Raw genomic sequence first — 22,142 nt, forward strand, 5'->3', positions numbered from 1 at the left:
CAATGTTTAATAAAGAAATGTGTAACAAAAATAATGACTTGCAGCGCTTACGTTACGTTACGGCTTTACGTTACTTCTGATACTTTCATGTCATAATCACTATGTAGCTTATCTCTACGTAGGTAGTTGCTTACCCAAGGCTAACAGAATCCTGAGCCAGAGCACCCAAAAAATTAGGTAATGGTAATGGATCGTTGGAATCGACATGCTACCCAAGAGTCCATAAGGCGATTACAAGTTTCATGAAAAAGCAGATGGACTTTTATTTATGAAGCAACGAGAGATGTATTGCAAATTCGTGCTATGTACAGCATAAAAGCGTACTTGGCCACAAGTTTTCTTCTGATGTGCCCCTTCATACAGGAAGACAGTAATATATCCTTAAAATATGTGCTGCTGAATGAAGTAATCTTTCTTATTAACCTTCCTAGTGCCACTGGAGTCAATATGACCCCCTAGGCGCATTGGAAACATACGTCTCCCTCCATTTCGAAACTATTATGATTTTCTCTCTGAGATGATGTTTCCTTCTTTTTTATATGTGCAACACATTAAAATTTATTCATAGTTTTTGCACTGAGTACCACTGAAATCAATATGATCCCAAGTTAAAATGTTTGTTTTTGTTTCTTTAATGTAACATTTATGGGAATAGAATGATTAATACGATGCTGAATCGCTGTTGCGCGAAACACCTGCAACAATGAAAATATTATTTGCACTTATTATTGTACCCATTGTTAGGGTTTCTTGCAGTAGCTGTTGCTGCACCCTTCCTAGTAACACTGTGGTCAATATGACCCCAGAAAGGTTGGAATATCAAAACTCACTTGTTTTGAACGCTACTTTTTTCAAAATATATCTGACTCAATTGTATCCAGAGAAGTTTTGTTCAGTTTTATATTTACAACACATTAAAATTTATTCATGGTTTTTTGCACTGAGTACCACTGGGATCAGCATGTCCCCAGTGTAAATTTATGCCAGCCGCTGTGGCCGAGCGGTTCTAGACGCTTCAGTCCGGAACCGCGCGACCGCTACGGTAGCAGGTTCGAATCCTGCCTCGGGCATGGATGTGTATGATGTCCTTAGGTTAGTTAGGTTTAAGTAGTTCTAGGTTCTAGGGAACTCATGACCTCAGATGTTAAGCCCCATAGTGCTCAGAGCCATTTTTTTTGTAAATTTATTTTTGTTTCTTGAACGTAATATTTACGAAAATAGAGTCATTACTATTACACTGAACAACGGTAACGTATGTTTTTATGTTAGTTCATTAAAATATTGCCAATATATCCAATGTAAATTACTTGGTGTCTATAGGACCCTAGTGGTATTCAGTTTGAGAAAAAAGTCCTAGTAGTAGAGAGCTTATACGAATTCCTTTTTTTTTAATATTTAAGTTCACGTAGATTTCAAACATAACCGTGGACATCGAGTCACAAATGAGGAGAACATGGGCACCAGTTACTAGTCAATAATAATTATTTCTTTTCATGCTGGCTTTGATACTCAATCACACACTTTCGCTAGCTCTAGTATCTCCTGTTTCTACAGCTGTGTAGAACAATATGCTTCAGGAGCATATATAACATACTAACACAAACATCTTTATTACTGAACTGCTAAAATCGGTAAACAGTTCCAGCTGCAGGTTTTTTGTCTAACGGCTTCCAGGTGCTACAAAAATTTGATTTTCAGTATTTCATATGATTACTGACCAATTTAAAAAAATTTAGAATGCTGTCATAATTCAGTCATTGGGAGGTATAAATATACGCTAAAGTAATATACGTAGTAAGTTAGATACTGTGTAAAAGTCTTGATGCACTGCAACTCAATGCACAAATTGGACAGATTATTGTAATGCAGTATTTGAGAGTTAGAGCACTTAGCGACTTCCAGCAAACTTTAAGTGTAATCTCAAACCTTTATGAAACATTTTATCGCTGACAACCTCCTCACCTCCACTAATGAAATGAAAAGCAGTTTATCGCTTACTGCATTTTCGCTGTTCATGCAGTAAAACTTCAGCATTAGATATGATTTATTACTTTTTTATTCGCAACACATTTTCCTGTAGTATCATTACACAGTTTTTTAGCGAAATCAAAAAGAAATAGTGAGAAAGCTGACATGAAGTATAGCATTTGCAGCCACTGGCAAGTGGCCGCAGTCTGGTGATATGTGGGTCAAAATAACAATTTTGCTACGGACGCTGGAAAGTTACCAGACTTTTCCAATTGAAGTAAACTAGCTCTATCAACCATACAAATACGATATGCATTGAGGAGCCAAAGAGACTGGTACAGGTGCCTAATACCGTGAAGGGCCCTCGCGAGCAAGCACAAGGGCCACAACATGACGTGGGACGGACTAAACTAATATCTGAAGTAGAGCTGGAGGGAATTGACATCATGAATCCTGCAGGGCTGTCCACAAATCCGTAACGGTACGAGCGGGTGGAGGTCTCTTCTGAACAGCACGTTGCAAAGAATCCCAGATATGATCAATAATGTTCATGTCCGGGGAGTTTGGTAGTCAGCGGAAGTGTTTAAACCCAGAAGAGTGTTCCTCGAGTCAGTCTGTAGCATGTCTGGACGTATGGGCTATCGCATTGTCCTGCTGGAATTCCCAAGTCGTCGGAAAGCACAATGGACATGAATAGATGCAGGCGATCAGAAAGGATGCTTACGTACGTGTCACCTGTCAGAGTCGTGTCTAGATGTATCAGGGGTCCCACATCACTCCAACTCCACACGTCCCACACCATTACATAGCCTCCATCAGCTTCAACAGCTCCCTGCTAACATGCAGGGCCCGTGGATTCATACCCGTACACGTGCATCCGCTCGATACAATTTGAAAGGAGACTCGTCCGACGGGGCAACGTGTTTCCAGTCATCAGCAGTCCAATGTCGGTGTTGACGGGCCCAGGAGAGACGTAAAGCTTTGTGTCGTGCAGTCATCAAGGGTACATCTGTTGGCCTTCGGCTCCGAAAGCCTAAATTGATGATGTTTCTTTTAATCGTACACACGCTGACACTTGTTAATGACACAACATAGAAATCAGCAGCAATTTGCGGAAGGGTTGCACTTCCGTCACGTCGAACGATTCTCTTCAATCGTCATTGATCCTTTTTTTGAATGATCTTTTCTCGGCCGCAGCGATGTCAGAGATTTCATGTTTTAACGGATTCCTAATATTCACGGAACACACGTGAAATGTTCGTACGGGAAAATCCCCACTTCATCACTACCTCGAAGATGCTGCGTCTCATCGCTCGTGCGTCGACTATAACACCACGAGTAAACTCACTTAAATCTTGATAACCTGCCATGGTAGCAGGAGAAACCGATCTAACAACTGCGCTAGACACTTGTTGTCGTATATAGGCGTTGCCGATCGCAGCGCCGATTCTGCCTGTTAACACATCTGTGTATTTGAATACGCATGCCTATACCAGTTTCTTTGGCGCTTCAGTGTATATGCACACTACAGAATAGCCATCAATAATCTGTATAGTTACGTTGTTTCATAGGCTATCATGCCAGGTAAGGAGAGATTACGAATTTATACTTCAGATGTTTATGACATGAGTTGGGAATACTCGCAGATATCTTACACAGTCCACGACTGTCGCTGCATTTATCGTGTTTAAGAGAGTATGCGATTATATAAGCGTTCAGTTAAAAAGAACTTACTGTTATAATATATTTATTAATTGTACTGAAGTTCTTGTCCTTGTCTACTTCAAGTACACTGTCTCGATATTCAGAAATTTGTCCCGGCAGACCTGGTAAGCTAACAAAAACCGTTACGAATTAACTTCAGTGTCATCAAGTAATTTTATCTGCATTGTTTCGCTATTAATATTTATTTTGGGAATGAGAAACAAACACACAAAAAATGAATGTGGGAGGTAGAGTGTCTGAGGGACACAGCAGTCTAAGTTTTGGAACAAATCTCGCAGAGTGACAACGCTGAGTTGAAGAAAACGGAATTCCATTTAATAAGATCAGTGATATACTTTTTATGAAATTCTATTTATTATTGACACAACCACATTTTATGATATGATCATAACTGTTTTCGGCCTTTCTGAAGACGGTCATTGTTAATCGAAACCGGTTATGATTTTCTCATAAATAGTAATTTTGGCAATAATAAACAGAAACCTAAATTCGAATTGTCCCTGCAATGGTACAATGAGTTGCCTTAGCATAAATGTGGTATCTTTACGCGAACTTTCTAGCGCACCCTTTTCGAAACACTTGCTTGGTTGAGATGGTTAGCTGTTCGACGATAAGGCGAAAATTTTGAAATTCACAATTCTATCGATATTGAGAAAAGATGAAACATCAGTATGATGTTGAATAAAATGGGCCGTGCTTTCTATTGTTGTGTAGGTACTTTGTCAACCTACTGTGATGACTGTACTTCTGTCTTCATTAATACCAATAAGTCCAGTGCTCGTCTCCTTTGACGGTCCGTAATCGGTATTTCCAACGAGTTCCTTGCAAACGGTTACTCTACATTCGTTCTGGTCTTCAGTCATCAATTACGAAGAAACATTTCTTCTAATTGATGTTTGTTCAAAGAATCGCTTATAACATCATGATATGAACAACTGGGATTACAACACATTCTGCAAGATCTGCGAAAGTTAGTGGTACACTATATCGTCGATGTTCTGAATCTGAATGCCCCAGATTTATATTGAAGTCCTTTCCGGTGGGGGTTTGCATTCAGTTTTTCCACAATGACTTTTCAACCGAGAGAACTATTTGTAACACTGCAGTAAACCTAAAGCATCTGCTCTTGATGTTTACATCAGAAGTTCGGACTTCAGTAGTTTCCGTAAATGTTTTCCACAATTACATGCAAAATTTCACGTTACGTCGCTGCTCCTGCAAATCAGACACTGAAAAATCGACGCAAAAACTGTACAATTTCCGTGACAAGCAGTAACTCTGAAATTAGATGATACAGTAACAATATGAAATAATAACGTTTCTCGGAATGTTGTGACACAAATAGTGCTACCAAGTTGGATCCTTTGGACTCTTTGTTACCTCATAAAAAATTGAGCTGAGTTTTAAAGACACCTATTAAAATTTACGTCAGTAAGAAGTGTCCTTTTATTTAAGTAATCTGATTTCAGCACATTGTGGAGTTCTTCCCTGCCCATAATTCGCTGTCAAAGAGAACATGGCAGGGTGATTGTGGCCATCAAGATCATTCTGCGTGTCATTGTTGTAGACTATTTGATTTCAAGATATCAGTATATTGCTCTTACAATATGTCTGATACTCATTGCTAACATCCATAAAATTTCGTATAGTTTTTTGAGTGTATAGCCACGATAATAACCTTTAGTGATTAATGTGGTTCCAAAGCATACATCAAAAACAGCAACACGGCAATTCAACACCGATCCTGCAGGCAGTAACGAAGTTGTAGTACACCAAAATGAGGACAGGTCTCCTTATGATCAAAAAAGTTATAGTTGTTTTAAGCTGTGAGTTACTGTTACCGTTTTCTGTTTACAAATTAGTGAAAACACTCAGCTTGTTTAAAACGTAATATCAACCCAGTTCAACAGCTAATATCTATGCAACTGGTGTAGCATATTTGGCGTAAATGATTAAAAATCTGTATTCCAAATCTAATCTCGTCCCACATGTGTCAATAAAGAAGCAACAGGAAAATACAAGGTAGTTGCGGTGTATTGTGTTAATATTATTTATCTACACATCTGTTCTCGATAGTCTTCGTCTGTTGTCAAGAGTCCTGCTATGGAGAGTACATACACAGCAATAACTTGCCTAGGCTTACTTGGTGCCAGCCAACTTTCAACAAACAGAGTTTGGATAAAAATACGAAAACAGCGAGAAATGCATGCTTCAAAGGCACACGCTGACCAGGCCTGAAGGTTACTCTGTTGTATTTGACGACGTACGGTACATGTGCAAAGTCCCCAATATGTTGCAAGTGTCAGTGTTTTGTGCAGTTGTTTGTGTACATGTCGGAGCTAAGTGAACTGAACTAGGGCAGACTGTCAGTGCTCGTATGGTGGGCGCGCTTCCGTAACCAAACGAGGCGAAGTGTTTGGTGTTTCAAGAGGCACAGTGTCGGAGACTTATAGCGTGTACAGGGAAAGCGGAAAACATCATTTACCAAGCAACAACGCGGACGAAAGAGTGTGTTGAATGATCGTGACGGACGCTCATTGAAGAGGACTGTGACGAAAAATAAGAAGGCGACCGCTGCAAAAGCCACTACAGAACTGAATATCGCACTCGTAAACCCTGTCACCACGAAAACAAGACGAAGGGAGCTCCACAAGCAGGTAATTACAGGGCGAGCTGGATTCCGAAACCCCCGATCAGTGCTGAAAATTCCCGTGACAGGAAAACGTGATGCCGAAGCCATAAAACGTGAGCTGTGAAGCAATGGAACAAAGTCATTTGGGCGGATGTGCCTTAAATCATACTGTTTCCAACTTCTGGCAGAGGCTTTCGTCTCAAGAAACATGACGGTGTTTCGGTGATGATTTGGGCAGCCATTCGTGGTATTGCACGGGCTCCATGGTTGCTCTGCAATGTCGTATTACTGTAAGGATTATGTGACCATTCTGGATGACCAGGTTCATCCCATGGTACAGTGTTTATTCCTAAATGGTGGTGCTGTGTTCCAAGACGACAGGGTTTCTGGCTCAAATGGCTCTGAGCACTATGGGACTCAACTACAGGGCTTCTGTTCACACATGTCACATCGTCCAGGACTGCTTTTGTAGGTATGATGATGAACTGTTGCAATGTGTACTGCCGACCACAGTGACCATATTTCAATATTACTGCGCCTTTGCGGTTTGCTTTGGAGACAAGGAAGCCTGATCACTGTGCACCTCTATCATCACTATCTTCATTTCCCACTATTTTGCAAGAGGAGTGGTATAAGGTACCTTTGAAAAATGCACTGAAGAGCTAAAGAAACCGGCACATCTGCCCAACGTAGTGTAGGGCCCCAGCGAGCACGTTGAAGTGGCATGGACTCGACTAATGTCTGAAGCTGTGCTGGATGGAACTGACACTATGAATCCTACAGGGCTGTCCATAAATCCGAAAGAGCACAGGGGTGGGTGGTGGAGATCTCTTCCGAACAGCACGTTGCAAGGCACCCCAGATATGATCAATAATGTTCAAGGCTGAGGAGGTTGGTGGGCAGCGGAAGTGTTTAAACTCAGAAGAGTGTTCCTGGAGCCCCTCTGTATTACTCCTGGATATTTGGGGTGCTGCATTTTCCTGACAGAACTGCCCAAATCCTTGGGAATGCACAATGGACATGAATGGATGCAATTGATCAAACAGGATGTTTGCGTACGTGTCGTATCTAGACGTATGAGGGGTCCCATATCACCGCAACTGCACACGCCCCACACCATTACAGAGCCTCCACCACTTGAACAGTCCCCTGCTGACATGCAGGGTTCATGGATTCATATGATTGTCTCCATACCCGTACACGTCCATCCAATCGATACAATTTGAAGGGAGACTCGTCCGACCAGGCAACATATGTCCAGTCGTCCAATGTCGGTGCTGACGGGCCCAATCGAGGCGTAAAGCTTTGTCGCGTGCAGTCATCAAGGATACACGAGAGGACCTTCGGCACCGAAACCCCACGACGGTGATGTTTCGTTGAATGGTTCGCACGATGAGAATTATTGATGGCCCAGTATTGAAATCTGTAGCAATTTGCGGAATGGTTGCACTTCTGTCACGTTCAACAATTCTCTTCAGTCGTCGTTGGTCTCATTCTTGTAGGATCTGTTTCCGGCCACTGCGATGTTGGAGATTTGATGTTTTACCTGGTTCCTGACATTCACCGTACACACGTGGAATGGTCGTACTGGAAAATCGCCACTTTATCGCTACCTCGGAAATACTGTATTACATCGCTCGTGCGACGACTGTAACACCACGTTCAAACTCCCTAAAATCTTGATAACGTGCCATTGTAGCAACAGTATAGGCGTTGCGACTGCGGTGCCGCATTCCACTTGTTGACGTATCTCTATATTTGAATAAGCATGCCTATACCAGGTTCATTGGCGCTTTAGTGTGTATAGGACCTGTACTCACCCATTCCGATAGGATTAGGAGCTTCACTGAATGCCATCGATTTTCCTACACCGTATTAGGTATAGTATGTGAAGTGTCTTTGGTATTTCCATTTCTTGTCCACCGCTGTACTATATACGTACACGGGATTGCAAGTTTTCTCCGTGAAATCTTTTCACGTTTTCAGCCGAATCGTGGTGTCTTCTTGTCGCAACGTGTAATTGAATTTCCTACTTGGGACCTTCAGTCGAAGTCACTTCGCCTGAACGCAGCATGTCATTCTCAATGGAGAGAAGTCTTCCGAAGTAAGAGTGATTTCAGGTGTGCCGCAGGGGAGTGTCGTAGGACCGTTGCTATTCACAATATACATAAATGACCTTGTGGATGACATCGGAAGTTCACTGGGGCTTTTTGTGGATGATGCTGTGATATATCGAGAGGTTTTAACAATGGAAAATTGTACTGAAATGCAGGAGGATCTGCAGCGAATTGACGCATGGTTCAGGGAATGGCAATTGAATCTCAATGTAGACAAGTGTAATGTGCTGCGAATACATAGAAGGTAAGATCCCTTATCATTTAGCTATAATATAGCAGATCAGCAACTGGAAGCAGTTAATTTCATAAATTATCTGGGAGTACGCATTAGGAGTGATTTAAAATGGAATGATCGTATAAAGTTGACTGTCGGTAAAGCAGATTCCAGACTGAGTTTCATTGGAAGAATCCTAAGGAAATGCAATCCGAAAACAAAGGAAGTAGGTTACAGTACGCTTGTTCGCCCACTGCTTGAATACTGCCCAGCAGTGTGGGATCCGTACCAGATAGGGGTGATACAAGAGATAGAAAAGATCCACCGGAGAGCAGCGCGCTTCGTTACAGGATCATTTAGAAACCGCGAAAGCGTTACGGAGATGATAGATAAACTCCAGTGGAAGAATCTGCAGGAGAGACGCTCAGTAGCTCGGTACGGGCTTTTGTTGGAGTTTCGAGAACATACCTTCACCGAGGAGTCAAGCAATATATTGGTCCCTCCTACGTATATCTCGCAAAGAGACCATGAGGATAAAATCAGAGAGATTTGAGCCCACACAGAGGCATACCGACAATCTTTCTTTCCACGAACAATACGAGACTGGAATAGAAGGGAGAACCGATAGAGGTACTCAAAGTACCCTCCGGGCTTGCGAAGTATGGATGTAGATGTAGATGTAGAATGCTAACTGACGAATATGTTTCATACGTTGAACGAGTTTCTCCACTGCGGGCTACCCGTGAAAAGTCCCATTCCTCTGGATTCAAAGCGCCTGAGACAATTGGAGATTTGTAGCTGCGCGGAGCAGCACGTTTCTTGCTTGGAGTCCGCACAGTAAAAACAGAGCGGGGATAATCCTGGCAGCCGGCGGAGAAGAAAAAGACAGCAGGGCGGCGACACGTGGCTCTGCGACAAGGTGGTCCGTGCACGTGTGGTCCCGCCACGCCGTCACGAGGCCGCGCTCCCACGACAATCGATGCGGATCGGCGCGGCGGAGCGCCGCCCGCAGATTGGCCGTTTGGCTCCTACACACGCGATCTGCCCGACTACTGCCCAAGCTGCGGGGCTCTCCGGCACAAAATTCATCACCTACAACACAGTTGTACACTGTCAGTGCTTCAGAGGCGCGGAGCGCAGCGACTGCTTCATGTGTCGACAGGTTTCACACAATTCGGCTGCTATGCACTGGGGATGGCGGTTATCTGTGCAACAACGGGTTTTCGATTATATAGGTTCTTTCCAGCACCAGTTTAACCTGAGTGTTAAAGCCGCTCTAAATAACCAGGTTAAGAAATAGCCAATTTTCTGTTTTCATTCCTATTATTTCCCCTAATAAACGTAGAAATCTAATAAAGAGGGAAAAATTTTGACTTTTTGCTTTCAGGATATATATAAATGAAATATTTAAAGAAACGGGCAAATAAAAGAAAACTTAGTCCGTTCACTGTTCGCTGCTTTTTTCGGAGGGGACAATTGTTTGAATAGCACAAACAATGACCAGTATTTTCCTATTGATTCTACTCTACTCTACTCTACTCTAAAAACATGTTGTTATCGGCAATCATTCCATTATTTCAGCATTACGAAGAGTCAATTCTAAAGTGTGAAAACTGGGGTTGAAGAACCCAGGTTTTCGTGTTAATATGTACTTTTTTAAGGTCTACAAACACATTCAGGCACATTATGAAGACAAGGGCAGCACATCAGCAACAGTCAGTTTTTATTTTATACTGTGAATCAATTGTTGTTAAGCTTTTCATTTAGTACTGTTACCGAATTTCCTTTTTATTTCATTTTTTAATGTAAATGGGAGGCACACTTACACTCTTTTGAAGTAAATGAAACACTGTACTTCATTGTATGTCACTTTCTAAAAATATTTCCGGACTAGGGTTGGTGCTATCCTGCAATACAACGGATGTCTGGTGATGACACTGAGAAACTACCGTATAGACCACGTGGAGGGAAGTCTAGCACATTACAAGTATACACGAACCTTATGTCACGGTACATGGCAACAGGGACATTATTGTCTCAGTATTTCTGTTCCAGTTCTTATGCCATATGTTTGCTGCTCGGCAGCGCTAATAACTTTTCCTACTTTCTATAACAACGCAATATTTCAAACCAAAGCTAATTTTACTAAAAAAGTTACTCCTTTAAAACAAAAGATTTGTGTAAAAACTGAAAATTTTGGCACTGCTGCTACGGCTAACTAATATTTCGATTTTATTACTCGGTTATGAGTAAAAAATAAAAAAAATACCATTATAACGGAGACCAAACAGATGGCGAAAAACATGTTATTCAGAACTAAAATACTAGTATTGGGTTGAACCTGTCGGTTTTACCCGTCCGCACAACTATACCTTCCTTTATTCACTCTGTAAAATTTCTTTTCTCTCCATTTCGATTCAATACATCCACTTTGGTAATCCCAACGCTTTTCCGTTGCACTATATTGCAAAAGCTTCTATTCTCCTCTTTTTTTAATCGATATTTCATTGCGCTAAATACAAAATTCTACCTGAAGACTATCCCTTTCTTTTCTTTTGCTCTTCGTGTAATTTCTAATACTGGGAACACATGAATCAAAGTTCTTACATATTTTGCATATTTCCCTTGAATAATACTGTGTGGAATAGTTTTCTGGGGTAACACATCACTTAGAAAGGAAGTATTGATTGCACAAAAGCGACAAGTAAGAATATCTACATCTACACTTATACTCTGCAAATCACACTTAAGTGCCTGGCAGACGGTTCATCGAACAACCTTCACAATAATTCTCTATTATTCTAATCTCGTACAGCGCGCGGAAAAACGAAACCTGTATCTTTCTGTGCGAGCTCTGATTTCCTTTATTTTATTGGCCAGTGTCAACAGAATATTTTCCTTTTGGGAGCAGAAAGTTAGTGGTTGAAATTTCATGAGAAGTTTCTGCCGCAACGAATAACGCCTTTGTATTAATGATGTCCTCCCCAAATCCAATATCATGTCAGTGACACTTGCTGCCCTATTTCGCGATAATACAAAACAAGAGGACGGAGGATCGTAGTGCAGGCAGTCTCCATACTAGATCTATTACATTTTCTAAGTGTCCTGCCAATAAAGCGCACTAGTTGGTTAGCCTTCTCCATAATATTTTCTATGTGTTTCATCCAATTTAAGTTACTCGTTTTGTAATTCCTAGGTATTTAGTTGATTTTACGGCCTTCAGATTTGTCAGATTTATCGTATAACCGAAGTTTAACAGATTCATTTTAGCACTCACGTGGATGACCTCACACTTTTCGTTATTGAGGGTCAATTGCCAGTTTTTGCACCACTCAGATATCTTTTGCAAATCTTTTGCAATTTTCTTTGCTCATCTTATGACTACTAGATGATAAACGATCGTCATCTGCAAGCAACCTAAGACGGCAGCTCAGACTGTCTCCTAAATCGTTTATACAGATAAGGAGCGGCAAAGGGCCTATAACACTACCTTGTGGAACGTCAGAACTCACTCCTGTTTTACTTGATGACTTTCCGTCAGTTTCTACGAACTGTGACCTCTCTGACAGGAAATCACGAATCCAGTCACATAACTGAGACGATATTCCATAAGAACGAAATTTTACTAAAAGTCGCTTGTCTGGTACAATGTCAAAAGCCTTCCGGGAATCCAGAAATACAGAATCAATCGGAAATCCCATGTCAATAGCACTCAACACTTCGTGTGAGTAAAGAGCTAATTGTATTTCACAAGGCCCATGTTCTCTAATTCCGCGATGAGAGTGTGTCAATTGACCGTTCTCTTCGAGGTTATTTATAATATTCAAACACAGAATATGTTCCAAAATCCTGTTGCATATGGACATTAGTGATATGGACCTGTAATTCAGTGGACTGCTCTTACTACGCTTCTTGAATATTGATGTGACCTGTGCCAATTTCCAATATTTGGGTAGGGATGTTTCGTCGAGCGAACGGTTGTATATGAGTGTTAAGTATGGAGCTATTGCATCAGCATGCTCTGAAAGGAACCTAACTGCCATACAGTCTAGACCGAACGACTTTCTTTTCTTAAGTGATGTAAATTGCCTCACTACTCCGACGATATCTACTTCTAAGTTACTCATCTTGGCAACTGTTCTTGATTCGAATTGTGGAATATTTACTTCGTCTTCTTTGGTGATGGAATTTCGTAAAGCTGTGTTTAGTACCTCTGATTTGGCAGCACTGTCATCTACAGTATTTCCATTACTATCGCGCAGAGAGGGCGTTGATTGTGTCTTGCCGTTAGCATACTTTACATACGACCAGAATCTCTTCAGATTTTCTGCCAGGTTTGGAGTCAAAGTTTCGTTGTGGAAAATATTAAAGCATCTCGTATTGCAGTCCGCGCTAAATTTCGAGCTGATTTAAAAGATCGCCATCCTTGGCGGTATTGCTTCTGTTTGAATTTATCACGCTTTTTTCGTTGTTTTGGCAACAGTGTTCTGACCCGTTTTGCATACCAAGGAGTATCAGACCCGTCGTTTGTTAATCTATTTGGTATAAATACCTCAATTGCTGCCGACACTATTTGTATGAATTCAAGACACATCTGGTCTACACTTGCATTATTAATATGAAAGGAGTGGATATTGGAAGAAGTGGCAGTCATCTTATAGGCAAAATAAGGAGTTGGGAATTGAAACTGCACCTGCACAACAGATTGAGGGTAAATATAAAATAAAGAATAGGCACGTTTTAAGTGTCGTTGTATGAGTAGGTCTGAAAATTGTATGTTCATTAATATTTGAACCAAACATGTATACTTATCGGTAAAACAGACTCGTTCCGTATAATAATAACAATAATAATAATAATCAGTGTTCCACATGTAACTACCTGACTACTGTTCCATACTCTGACCTGTAAAACGCCAGATTTGTCTTTCCTAATGATAACATCTGCCTCAGTAGAGGAGACCTATGGCGGCTATTTTAACTGCAATAAATTATTTGAGACGATAACACCAGCGTTACATCACAAAACAGAGCTATATGTCCTCTGGAAATGTAGCGTCTGCTGTTTCCCCGTTCTTTCCCTCTCCACTGATATCTCTCCACTGATAACACTCTTTTTGGTGTCACCGCCAGACACCACACTTGCTAGGTGGTAGCCTTTTAAATCGGCCGCGGTCCGCTAGTATACGACGGACCCGCGTGTCGCCACTGTCAGTAATTGCAGACCGAGCGCCGCCACACGGCAGGTCTAGAGATACTTCCTAGGACTCGCCCCAGTTGTACAGCCGATGTTCATAGCAATGGTTCACTGACCGATACGTTCTCATTTGCCGAGACGATAGTTAACATAGCCTTCAGCTACATTTGCTACGACCTAGCAAGGCGCCGTATTCAATTGATAATTAATATTATGAAGCATGTACCGTAACGAGAGATGTTCTACAAATGTGGATTAAAGTTAAGTATTACAGCAACTGCGTCCATTTTCTAAGTTCTCATTTCCTTTTAACTGTTCCAGACCTCACGCCAATCTGCGTGAGCTTAACGCGTGCCTTTCGGCTTCCTCTCATTGTGTCTAGGTTGTCTTGTCTAGACACAACACTCTTAATGGTTTAGAGTGTCTTGGAGTTTAAATTGTAGTCATGTAACAACAGTACAACCAGGCGTCAGTAAGAGGAAGCAATAAGACGCAGTTGGAATGCAGAGCTTTCATTCATGTGCTGAATTCAATTCTGCCATACGGTATGGTTTTTGTGCCACTCATTTAGTTTAGTTGTTCAGGCATGACATATCTCGAAACCGACCAATTCATGTATGTGAAAAAATGTAATTCTAAAGTCTTGCTCCCACACCTGGAAAAATTGCTGTGGGCGCTCAAGTGTATACCACACGTACGTTGGACGTATTTCCAATTGTGTAACAATACCTGGTGGCTGCGTACACGGGTCACTGACTAATCACCAAGCATGTTTATTTACTTGAAGTTAAATGAGAAAAAGAATATGTCGAAATTTTAAAACGCTTCGTCACACTGACAGCCAGAAGGGAGTAGCTGTACTTAACGTGACTAAGATTGTTTGTTTGTCCAGTTCACGTGAGGTGATATTTCACTCCGAGTTTTTTTATTTATATTTTGGGAGAGTGAAGCGTTATTAAATAAGTGTGCTAATTTAATCGTGTTAACTTTACATGACATAAATGTATCTTTTATATCATCCATTCCATATCAAGGATAGGGTTACCATTTAACTAAGCAAGAAATAGTCTGTTTCTAGTGGCCTTTTAAATGCATTAAAAGTGAGGGTAATGCTTCAGAAAAAAACACTTTAAGAACAAAAATATGACTTTAATGTAATTTAATGTATAGAGTAATGTTCGCAAACGAACGGAAAATGTTTCACAACTCACTTAATTACAGGAATGGAATTAGCCTGCTCACAGGGCCTATTGTGTGGGGAAATGTGGAGGCCATAAAGAATTCATCCTATAGTTTGTCATGCCTAAATATATAATTTTGTTTTCGATTCATTTTCATTTTGGTAACAGTTCCAAAAGGCTGCTGATCCTTTCCCTGATATGCAATACTTACAGATTATGCCTTGTAACACGCAGTTTTGGGGTATTTTCAAATTATGTTCATTCTGAAAACATAAAAAATGTAACATGATGAAGGAAACTGAAAACTCGAATTCGACGAAATCACGTTATCCAGTATGGCGGACCTGTTTATCTGCCTAAAGCCAATAGCAATATAGCTTGTTGAACGGAGCGTGCTGACAGCATACGCAGCTCACGTTACGACCTAACCACGTCCTTTGTTGGAAATGACCCAAGGAAGCAACAAGGTTTCGTGAAAGCGCGTTACTGCTATGTTCATGTTCACTTCTGCTACTTATTTGTAGCTATAAACATGAAATTAAATAAAATTAATGTCTCAGCTCGAAGTCAAGCAGTTCACTGCGCAAAGGCTAGTGTCAACTCGTGTAGATTGGCAAGCACGGTGACAAGCGTCACGGAAACTTCCGAACTCTGTCGACGAATTCTGGCAACACCAGGGAGCCTTGCCTCAAGGGAAATTGAACAAGCCGTACACTAAGATTGCGTTACGAGAAGGCAGTGGCCCTTAGCATACAAAGTAAGAAATTACAAGATTACTTCATGCAAACATTTATGTATGCTGCTGGTCTTGTGCTTGAATCGCCGCTACGTGAGTGTGGAAGGAAAGGGAGTGATATGTTCCAGGTCCAAAACTTTTCACTTGGACAGGGAAGTTTTCGATTTAAAATAATGGCGAGTTACGTGAAAACATCGGTACAGCAATCACTCTTTTTCATTTACGCCCAAGAAACCCTTATATTAAGCGTATAAGTCACATAACTCGCCGTACCCCAATCACACACTTCCGTTACCAGAAGGAGCTAACCAATCACTGAAACAAATATTCTACGATTGCCATACTAATACAGTCAATGTTAATAGTTATCTTGTTGCAACGACTAAAAAAATGTGCCGATGTGTTTATCGAATCCTCTGGAGTATTACTAAAGTCTGTCTCTGACATTTTAAAACATTTCATTCTACGTAATTTCTCGGTTTTCAGATTACACATCAGAGAACACGATTCTACAAAATCACTTTAGCCTAAGTTCGTTCTTTCCCTTTAACATACGGTATTTATGATTATTTTCGGCCTGCAATGCCACAGCTTTTCGAAACCGAACATTTCACATGTTTATTGCCTCTTTTTAGGAACTGTCATGGAGCCAACGACTCAGAAAAGACCTTCGCAACCATCAGTTAAATAATTTTTTCAAACTAATGTACCAAAACTGGAATAACCTAACGATGACCTTAAAGAAGGTGGTGGGGATATGTTAGAAACACAGAAAGGTAGCTCTCGTTTCACTTCTTGTTCTCAGTCTGATGTAGTCAGTTCAGAAGACAGGTGCGACTGTGTTGACGTTTCTTCATTTTCAACGCCATTTGCAAAAAATTACATTTCTTCCTTTTCTCAGAAAAGTAAGCGTTGCTGACCGATTTGATATATTAAGTAATATATGGGTAATATATGGTATTGGAAGAAAGCATTTAAAGTGGATGTGAAATAACATGCGGTTTACAGGCACTAAATGCACGCAACTAACAGAGTGATATACATAAAACATTAGAGATGTGCAAACTCCATCTTTGGGAGCCAGTTCACTCGTGATCTTCCCATTTTGGTAACCGTTCATTATTACTCTTTGACCATTTCTTTTTTTAGCCACTTGTGTGACATACAGATTTCAGATAAATTTCACGAAAAAATATCAAAGATACCCAAGTGTGGTAAATTCATAGTTATCTTTCGTGGATAGAGTGTTTACTTCTAATGCCGTAGCAGACTGTTCTCAGAACGCATCACTTTAGTTGGGTGATGTGACGGACTACTAACTGCAAGCCAGGGAGAGAGAACCCAGGACAAGCTGACCGTAGGTACGGACTATGGAACATGTTTGCGAGCCAGAGCAGACAAACCGGCTTTTCATACACTTTCGAGGGAAGCTCGTAGTTGTGCAAGTGCAAGTCGTGGTACACAGGTTATTTACGAGAAAACTGTGTGTATATTTGTGTGGGCATTTCTGGCACGAAATAACTGGAAGCAAACTATACCCTGTCCAACCAACATTAATCATTTTCTTTTACAATTTGTGGGTATGTAAATTAACTACGCACCGAAGTGTCTTTCTACGTGGGAAGTGAAGATTTATTTAGAAAATTAACGGCTTCCGACACCAGAATGTCATACACTGCACACAAAAGTTTGAAGGTCTGTTTTAGCAACGGCGCAACTACATAAATAGTCTCTGAGATCGTCTGAAACCGAGCGAGGTGGCGCAGTGGTTAGCACACTGGACTCGCATTCGGGAGGACGACGGTTCAATCCCGTCTCCGGCCATCCTGATTTAGGTTTTCCGTGATTTCCCTAAATCGTTTCAGGCAAATGCCGGGATGGTTCCTTTGAAAGGGCACGGCCGATTTCCTTCCCAATCCTTCCCTAACCCGAGCTTGCGCTCCGTCTCTAATGACCTCGTTATCGACGGGACGTTAAACACTAACCACCAGATCGTCTGAACTTAACAACTGGGAAGAAACAAGACATTTTTCCTAATATTGGCGACATACCACTCGTCATTGCGTTGAACATCTTCACAATCGAAAAAGGTAACCAGTTTTTGATCAGTCGTTCCAGGCTTATGGTTACTACCCCTGCATTTTTTATTATTAGATCAATACTTTCGTATCTCCAGCTATAATTAAATTCAATTACTTTTCTACAATAGGAAAAAGGCTTGTAGAAGAATAATAGCAATACCAAACAGTAGTAGTCATGATACCCTTTTTACCATAAACAAACAAAATCAGATTCAGGAAATTAATATGTGGAAAATGTTCAGATAAAAGAATAATATATTTAGTTCTCACCATCTGTAAATGGTAGGAATTAAATCTCGAGCCTAATTAACAAAATACAGATAATTGATCGTTTAGCATTGTTAGAATGCTTATTTCTGCAATTTCATTATTAATGTGATTTTTATGTGTTTAGAAAATGTCTTAAACTTGTTCTAGCAAAGTAGGGAATATTATAGACTATATGATAATGTTGCTAAAATATTTCATATTATAAATTATGTTTTGCATTATTATAACCAGTAGTACATTGTAGGAAGAGTATAAATACTCAGCCTCGAGTATTGTTAGGGCAGATGAGTGTTGGACCCACTAGAGGACAGATCTGTGGGTACAGTTGAGATAAGTCCTTGGTGCATGATTTAGGTTTGGATTTACAATAGAGCGGCTCGTGGATTGGACATTATCTAAAACAGCATATTAGAACAGTGCAGTGACGGATTATTTCACAGTGTTAAACAGTTTGATTTAATATCGCAAAAGGCAGAATAATATGTGACTTTATATTCGTCCTTTGTTGAGTAATAGTGTTGAACAATGAAATGGACCTCACATACGCATTTCTATCAAATTACTGCATCTGGACGCTTTAATATCGTCAGTGTAGTATGTGCTACCATCGGTTAGCTGTAGTAGTAACAACGAGGCTTATTACACCGAAGAATGATCATGTGCTCATAAGATACAGATTTTCAAGTGAATTAATCTACGTACTTACTTTACTTCAGTTGTGGCCTACATCATTGTAATGAAATCCATTATGGTATCCTGTATTTATTGAACAGGCACATTTTAGCTCATGTATGCAGTCGTCGAGGGACACCGAAGGCAAGATATTTACAGGTATTTTAACATTTTTAACTACTCACTAACCGGTGGGACGTTACAAGCCGTTGATAAGCTTTCCCAAGGTATATGCTTGAAATCAATCTACAGTTACTTGTGAAAGAGAACTCCTGAGCGAGCGCAAGCAACCATTAATAGACAAGGGTGAATCGAGCATGAAAATAAACAAATCAGTAAGTAGCGTAATAAAGTACTTAAAAGATAAAATTTACACACAGATGTATTTGAAAAAAAAAAAAAAAATATACGCTACTAGTTCAATGCTGATAATTTTATACATGTTTCTGCATTTTAACTTATTATGGAAAAGTTGTCCATGATACTTGCACTGAATGGGTTTCCTGGTCACTAGTTTCTGTCGCAATGGAATAAAATACAATCCCTTTTAAAGGCGTGTGGTAAAATATCTCTTGTACTTACCTTGCAGGCATAAGATACGCTCGAAGAAGAAGGAAAAGTTGAACGACGCACCACAAAGAAATTATCCGAATGGGACGGAAATCGATAAATTTACACGTACAGACAAACAAATGATTACAATTTCAAAGAAATTGGATGATTTATTGAAGAGAAAGCGCTTCACAAGTTGAGCAAGTCAGTAACCCGTTGATCCTTTTCTGGCCCTTAAGCAAGCAGTTATTCGGCTTGTCATTAATTGATAGAGTTGCTGTACGCCCTGAGGGATATCGAGCAATATTATGTCCAGTTGGCACATTAGATCGTAAAAATCCCGAAATCGTTGGAGGGCCCTGCCAATAAAGCTCCAAACGTCTAAACATGTCTTAATTTGTGGCGTGTCATGTATAAAGGGCTGGCTGAGTGAATCACATTCGATCCCAAAAATAAAAATTTTAAGCAAAAAAACGATATTCAGAGGTAAGAGAGTACCTTCTTTCTTAAATAATGAAGCGAAAAGTTGACGGTACTATTTCCAGAATGAATAGCTAGACTGAGTGAATTTTTTTTACACTTCCGCAATGTGCAACTAAATGTTTTGGAAACAGTCTTTTGGCCGCAGGTAACATAATGGCGACAGTCTTCTCTTTACACTGGATAAACGAATACGCTAAAAATCTCAATTACGAAGTATCAGAAATAAAACAGTGACATCACACAGCTTTAGCACCGTTATTTTAGTTTAAAATATAAATAAAATAGCGGTTTGTTGTGACGAGGAGCACAAAGAGTGACAGTGTTTATTGCATTTAGTGCCGTCGAGATTTTGTAGATGCGCAGACTTTGAGTTTGAAAATGAGAAAACCTTCGACGAACTTCTTACCCCACAGCTAAGAAACACCTTTGCCGTAAAACGTAGCAGGTCGCTGTTGACTGTGAAGGTTTTTCTCCGTGCTCTGACACGGGCTTCCCTGCTCACTTTCACGATGAATTTTCGGAAGAGCTGTACCAGCTGGCGATACGAGATGCGCGGCGAGAACCTTACATCTTACTCTCAACTCTTTGAACTTTAATTGGGAGGGTTTAATGAAGGCGAATACAAACTTTTCTGACTAGTTCGTTAAAGGAAACCTGCTTGAATGTAAATCCGTAAAGTACATTTAACAGTCTGTAGCCTCCGGGCGAATCGCTTCACTTTGGTGACGAGTAAAAGTTAACCAATGTCTTTGTTGTCGAATAATGGCTTGACAACTTTTAAGTCCCCGTAAGACCGGCAGTTGCGCTCGTTATAACTGTTTCTTAATTAGGCTGTGCTTCTCTTTTCACAGATACAGTCTGTTAACATCGATTTATTTAATACCCGATTCCGGCTCCCCATTTATGTCTCTCGTTAGCGTTACGAGTCTATCGCGCCATTGTTTCGCTGTGAATCGTCTGCAGACTTGGATAAGTAGGACTGCCCAGTTGCTCAGAGCTGAAGGAACTAGAGCTATTTGTTCTGCCAATCAGGAAACGGAAGATGTTGTATACAGTGATACCACCTGTTTGCAGATGAAAGATCTCAGGTATGGGCGGAATGTATTTCCACTATCATGTTACAGTTATCTAGGAGAGTAGGAGGAAATGTAATAGTACGCTGGTGTGCAAAACATAAGCATGAAAGTAACTTGCGCTTGATTTGTCACCGCCAAGTAACATAGCACAATCAGACTTGGACCATAGACAGAAAGAACTGCTGTAATATAGTACAGAGGGTGATTGAAAGAAATTGGCGATGAGACCAACAGAAATTTCAGTTTATTGTGGTGTGTGTGTGTGTGGGGGGGGGGGGGGGGGGCATAATGTTGCATGGGCGTATTGACCTTCAGTGTAGTACACGTCACTGCCATTGTGATACTCGTTTATCACTTGTGTCGTAACAATGCAAGACCACATCGAAGAGCGCAGGAGGAGAAGCTGTTGGAACGAGAGGTTATTCGGCGAATGGACTGGCCTGCCCATTTTCCCGACTTAAATCCCATCGAGTGCGTGTGATATGCGTTGGAGAGACGTATTCTAGCACGTCCACGTGCAGCAATGGAACGCCGTATCACTCATTGCCAAGCTTGAAACCAGCATGGGAGCACGTTTCAGAGCACGCATATCTTTCGCACACCCTATTAATGACCATGTCTAGCAATTTGTAATGTCTAGAGGAGAATCAAAAATCGCGATGACCTCAGCGTAATTATTGTCTTTGAATAAAAGTGTCTTTGCTGGTTGTCTCATTGCGTATTTCTTACAGTTACCTTGTGTACAGTACTGTAGCAATTCTTCCTATAATGCGGGTTTCATCGAGCTATGTTCTTTGACAGTGACAAATCAGCCGGGAGCTACCTCCATCCTTACGTTTTGCACACCAGTTTACTATGCAGGGTTCCAGGGCCTGGAAGTTCCATCTGAATAAAGTGTGACATTGCGTCAGATAATGTAGTAGACTCAATATTCAGCACTGAACCGTCCAGTTCCATACTTTTTTGTATCCCCCTTGTAATTTTCTTTAAATTTTTATTGAATGAATGCGTGAATGAGGAATGGATACAAAACTCGAGTTATCGCGTAGCGTGCTGTAACTGCAGATGGTGTGCTTACTCTGTGTTTTTGTTAGCAAAACTTTTTATACGACTTAATTGGGCAATGCAACTCCCAATACCAATAAAGAAATACAGTCACTCCAAAATACATTTAGCCCATTAGGCACTGAATCCTCTAACATTGGTCCCTGTGCAAAAAACAAATAAATTAAAATGTCT

This window comes from Schistocerca americana, chromosome 2 (assembly GCF_021461395.2).
Source record: "Schistocerca americana isolate TAMUIC-IGC-003095 chromosome 2, iqSchAmer2.1, whole genome shotgun sequence".
Taxonomy (NCBI): domain Eukaryota; kingdom Metazoa; phylum Arthropoda; class Insecta; order Orthoptera; family Acrididae; genus Schistocerca; species Schistocerca americana.